The following is a 6,000-nucleotide window of genomic DNA, read 5'->3' as shown; positions in this document are numbered from 1 at the left end:
TCCTCTTATTTCTTAGTTTTCTTCTTCCTGAATTCCTCTCTTCCTTTCTTCGTCCCTTATCCTCTTCCTTAGCTCTTGTCTTCCTTCCTATTCGTGTTGGCTTTCTTCTTTCCTACTTTCTCTTCTTCCTTAGTTACATCAATCTTTCCTTCTTTCCTTCCTTCCTTTCTTCTCATTTATATTCTTCCCTTTTCCTTCCTTTCCCTCTTCCTTGCCTCCTTTCCTTGGTTTCTTTATTTTTCCATATTTGCATTTTCTATGTATTGCTTTACTACTTTTCGTTTTCTTACCCCTGTCTTTCTTTCATTTTCTTTCTTCTTTCAATCGTTATCACCAAATTTTTACCTTTTCTCATTCTTTATTCCCATATTTTTTTCCGCCCCTTCCTTTCTTTCCTTTCCATTGCCTTACTATTCCTCATCTCTTCCTCTTTCACTTTCTTTGTTTTATTTTTTATTATTTCTTTTACTTCCTTACATTCTTTTCCTTCCCTTTTTTTCCTTCTTTACTTATATTATTTCGCTCCCGTTCTTCTCTCATGCCCTTCCTTCATGGTGACTTCATCCTTAATACTTTCATCCTTTTACCCTCATCCCTCCCATCCATCCATCATTCATTGTTGCCCTCTATCCTGCCTTCCTTCTTTACCTCCTTCCTTCCTTCTCTTTTCCTTCCCTCCTCCCTTCCTTCCTTCCTTCCTCCTCCCCTTAATTGCATGACACACAACATTTCAGGTTCTCACAGATTCGTTCTATAAAGTAACACTCGATTTTCGGAGGTGCTGCAGTGTTGTTTTCTCTCCTCTTCCTCCTTTTTCCTCTTTCCTCCTCCTCCTCCTTCTCCTCCTCCTCCTCCTCCTCGCAACACAGAATTGGCGCACTAGCAACACCAGTTTGTTGTTTTCCAGGTGTTTCTTGCCTCGTTTTTCTTTTCGTTTTCTCGTTTTTCTTCTGCTTCACTTCTCTGACTTTTGGTGTGTGTTTGTTCGTTTATCTGATTGTTGCTCTCTCTCTCTCTCTCTCTCTCTCTCTCTCTCTCTCTCTCTCTCTCTCTCTCTCTCTCTCTCTCTCTCTCTCTCTCTCTCTCTCTCTCTCTCTCTCTCTCTCTCTCTCTCTCTCTCTCTCTCTCTCTCTCTCTCTCTCTCTCTCTCTCTCTCTCTCGCACGCAAAGCAGAAAACGATTGTGTGTGTGTTGATGTGTGTGTGTGTGTGTGTGTGTGTGTGTGTGTGTGTGTGTGTGTGTGTGTGTGTGTGTGTGTGTGTGTGTGTGTGTCCTTCCATCCGCCCATTCGTTTGTTATTCGTTCTTATGCGTGACAGAGAGAGAGAGAGAGAGAGAAAAACACACCCGACAAACTCTCCCACTCACTAAAAACTGTTCCCAGTGTTTCCTTAGAGTGTTGCTCCACTGTGTTCCCGCCACGCTGATACTTGCTGACCAATGGTGCAGGAGGGGAGGGGAAAGGAGACAGGAGAGGAAAGACGAGGGGAAGCGGATCATATGGGGAAGGGAGGGAAGGAAAGAGGATGGAAGGGAAGGGGAGGAAAATGAAAGGGAAGGTGAAGGGATGGGAAACGAGGGAGGAGGCGAGGGGAAGAGGGAAACCCTAGGGAAGAGGGGAGGGGCGGGAATTGGAGAGGAGGGGAAGGGATGGGACCAGAGAGGAGAGGAATGGAGGGAAAAGGAAAGGAAGGGAGGGAGGGCGAGGGTTAGAGGGTTACACGGGCAAGAGGTAAGGGTGAGGGAGGGGAGAGAGGGGAGGGAAGGAGAGCGGAGGGAAGGGGAGTAAGCGGAGGGGGAGTCTAAGGGCGTACTTTCGTATTCATTGTGGCAGCGTGTTGGGGACTGAAAGTGGAGACAGGAGGAATAGCGAACAGCGAGGCGGCGGGACTGAAGAGTGAAAATATTAAGTAAAAAAAGAGAAAAAATATGCACTTGTGGCTTATTTGGTTTAGGAAGTAGGTGAGAAAGCAGTTTTAAGAGAAAGTTGTACGTATTGCTTACAGTATTACAAAGTAGATGGCATTGGAACACTTGTAAGAAAAATAAATAAATGCAGCTCGGCGGGGCTTGAAGGGAGTGGAAAATATCAGTAAAAGAAGAAATATGAGTAAAAAAATGTAATGTTAGCCTACTTGTATTAGGACATAGGTCGCATTAGAACACTTACAAGGAAAAGGGAATATAAATTGCTTGCTTATTAGAAAGTAAGCGGCATTTGAACAGTTATTTGAAAAATAAAAGGAATGAAAAACTGCGAGGTGGTGGAGTTGAAGAGTAAAAAATATAACACAAAGAAAAGTAAAAAAAAAAAAAAAAAATGCACTGGGGAGGAGGTCTTCTTAGGTTAGGAAGCAGGTAGCATTAAAGTATTTGTAAAGGAAAGGAAATACATAGTTTATTTTTAATATAGGCGGCATTTGAGCACCTATCGAAAAGAATGAAAAAAGATAGTTAGTGAAATGAAATAACTACAGATGATATGCACGTTGGGTTTATTTACGTGGGAAGCTCGTGGTAGCGGACGGATTAATTGGGCAGGAATAAGATGAAAGTAGCGTAATAGTGTGACTGAAAGCTAAAATAAAAATACAACACGCTCTAAGGTTGCGTGGATTAAGAAGTGATATTAGCAAGGATCCATTAGATACTGAAAGAACGGAAAGAGAAAATTCGAACTACTAAAATTACAGAAACGTGCGGTATGAAAATGGTTGAAGGCGCGGCATGAGTTAGAGGATTCATTATATGAAGTAAATGGCACGAACACGTACTGAAGGTTGTAAAGAAAGATCACAGCAAATGAATTGAAGGAGTGAATTAGATAAAAGTAAGGAAAATCAAGTAGAAAGGCAAAAAAACTATGCAGCGAAAAAGTGTGAAGAAAATATGAGGTATGGTAAAGGAGGGAAAGGACCAAGGCAGCAAATGTACGGAGGAAAAGAAGACGAAGAAGAAAGGAATAATAGACAATATGGGAAGAAAAGTGAAGAAAAGTGAGTAATAATAGACAATAGGGGAAGAAAGATGAAGAAAAGTGAGTAATAATAGACAATAGGGGAAGAAAGATGAAGAAAAGTGAGTAATAATAGACAATATGTGAAGAAAGGTGAAGAAAAGTGAGTAATAATAGACAATATGTGAAGAAAGGTGAAGAAAAGTGAGTAATAATAGACAATAGGGGAAGAAAGATGAAGAAAAGTGAGTAATAATAGACAATAGGGGAAGAAAGGTGAAGAAAAGTGAGTAATAATAGACAATAGGGGAAGAAAGATGAAGAAAAGTGAGTAAAAATAGACAATAGGGGAAGAAAGGTGAAGAAAAGTGAGTAATAGAGAAAGATGGATGGGTGAAATATGAAGGTGATGAAGAAAGAGCAGAAGTGATACATATGTAAAGAGAAAGAACAGGAAAAGAGGAAGGTGATAGATAATATGAAGAAGAAGGATGAAGAAAAATTAGTAATGGAGAAAGAGGGATGCCTAAAATATGAAGGTGATGAAGAAAGAGCAACACTAAATATATCAAGAGCAACAAAAGGAACAGGAGGAAGGTAATAGATAATATGGAATAGAAAGAGGGAGAAAGAGAGGATGAAAGGTTTACAAGATATGAAGATGGTGGAGAAGAAAAGGAGCAGAGGAGAGAAATATATCATGATAAAGATGAGGAAGAGGAGACCAATAGATAATATGGTGAAGGAGGAGGAGGAAATAAGGTGCAAGAGGAGCGAGAGAGGAAGGAGGCTGTAAGAGATATAAAGGAGCTGGAGAAAAGGGGGAAATAAATAAATAGATAGAGAAGACAAACATGGAGAAAATAGGTCATACAGAGAAGAAGGAAGAAGCAGCAAGAGGAGGAAGAGAGGGAAAATGTGTATAAGATATGAAAGTGGATGGAGGAAGGAAGAAGAGAGAGAAGGAAACGAACAAAGGTGAATATGATGATGATGTTGCAGGAATTCCAAGGAGATGAGGCAAGAAATATAGAAAGTTAACGAAGAGGAATAATGATTTACGGCAATGAAAATAGTGGAAAGAGAGAAGACGAGGAGGATAATGAGCAGAAAGAAAAATAGGGAAGAGAGGATTAAACTGGCTGCTTCAGACCCACCCCAAAAAACACCTAATTATCTTTGCCTGGCCGCCGTAATTGCCGAAGTTGACCTCATGAAAAAAAAAGAATGGAATTGAAACCACCAAACAAGAAGGCAGAATACGAATTGCCGTCTGTAATAATACGTACTGTTTAATTTTTATTAGGTGCCATAAATGAAAGAAAATTGTAACTTAAATGCATCATATATTTTTATTTATTTAAAGCGAACAAAAAATAAATTCAAGAAAGAAATACTAACAATGGATCTTTTTTTTTTTGTTTGTGGGTTTGACTTTTCGTTTTTTTTTTTAGTTTTACTTTTTTGCACATTGTTTTGCGTTTTCTTTGTGTATTATTTTGTTTGCATTATCTCCCTTCTTTGAACCTTTGTTGTGTTTCTTTTGTATATTTGTTGACTTATTTGCTTGTTTGTCTGTTACCATTTTCTTTTTCATCGTTGGACTTTTATTTCCATTTCGTTCTACCATTATATTTTTATTCTGTTGTTTGTGTCTTTATTTTGTTTTCATCCATCTTGAGACGTGTTTGTTTTAATTTCCTTGTTTGTATTTCTTTCCATCGCTTGTTTCTTCTCGTTTGTTGATGGGTTTTTTCCATGTTAAACATTGTGTATTTGCATTCATGCTTATCTTTGTGTGTGTGTGTGTGTGTGTGTGTGTGTGTGTGTGTGTGTGTGTGTGTGTGTGTGTGTGTGTGTGTGTGTGTGTGGAAACTTTTATTTATTCCTTTTAGAACATAAGAACGTAAGGAGTCTGCAAGAGGATTTAATTTAATTTTATTTATTTAGATTCCTTTTTTTCACTCATTTCTTTCCAACGCCAACCTATTTATTTATTTTTATTTTTTTGCCCACTCGGCGTGGAAAAATCGTATTCATGAGGCCATTACGGGAGGAAAGGGGATGAGATTACTTTTCCTCCTCCTTATTGTTTTCTCCTTTTTTTTATTATTTTGTACTTCCCGAGTGAAGAGTTGAAACGGTGCCGCGGGGAGGCCTTCAGGAGTAGTGTGTGTGTGTGTGTGTGTGTGTGTGTGTGTGTGTGTGTGTGTGTGTGTGTGTGTGTCTCTCTCTCTCTCTCTCTCTCTCTCTCTCTCTCTCTCTCTCTCTCTCTCTCTCTCTCTCTCTCTCTCTCTCTCTCTCTCTCTCTCTCTCTCTCTCTCTCTCTCTCTCTCTCTCTCTCTCTCTCTCTCTCTCTCTCTCTCTCTCTCTCTCTCTCTCTCTCTCTCTCTCTCTCTCTCTCTCTCTCTCTCTTTTTTTTTCCATTGCAGTAAACGTAAAACAAAACAAAAATATACGTAAACAGATCCAGCAGCAGCAAAATGTATATTTTTCGCACTCCATCATGCTCGTCTCTTCTCTTTATTATTCACTCGCCGCTCATTCATTTATGCGGCGCCTCATCATCACTAGCGTCTCTTTTTTTTTAATATCATGGACGTTTTTTATCTAACGCTCAAAGTAATAGGACGCGGCGGTGTTGGACAGAGAGATGTATTCATCTACCTACTTGTTTGCGAATTCAGCCCTTGATTTATTCCTGTTTGCCTGTTTTACTTATGTACGAGACCTTGTGTGTGCGCGTCCGTGTTTGTGTTTGTGTGTATTCCATTTGTATTCTTTCTGTTTGGTCCGTTTTTCTAAAGCCACTAACCTTCTCTTTCTCTTTATAACAGGTAAGTCTTCTGTTTACCTACCTGGTGGTTCGTCAGGTATGGAGGTCAGTGGTTGTTGTAGTAGTAGTAGAAGTAGTAGTAGTAGTAGTAGTAGTAATAGTAGTAGTAGTAGGAGTAGTAGTAGTAGTAGTAGTAGTAGTAGTAGTAGTAGCAGTAATAGTAGTAGGAGTAGTAGTAGTAGTAGTAGTAGTTGTTATTGTAAAAATAA

The sequence above is a fragment of the Eriocheir sinensis genome, chromosome 1 (assembly GCF_024679095.1).
Source record: "Eriocheir sinensis breed Jianghai 21 chromosome 1, ASM2467909v1, whole genome shotgun sequence".
NCBI lineage: Eukaryota > Metazoa > Arthropoda > Malacostraca > Decapoda > Varunidae > Eriocheir > Eriocheir sinensis.
The sequence above is the reverse complement of the archived record's forward strand: the minus strand, read 5'-3'. Positions refer to the sequence as shown.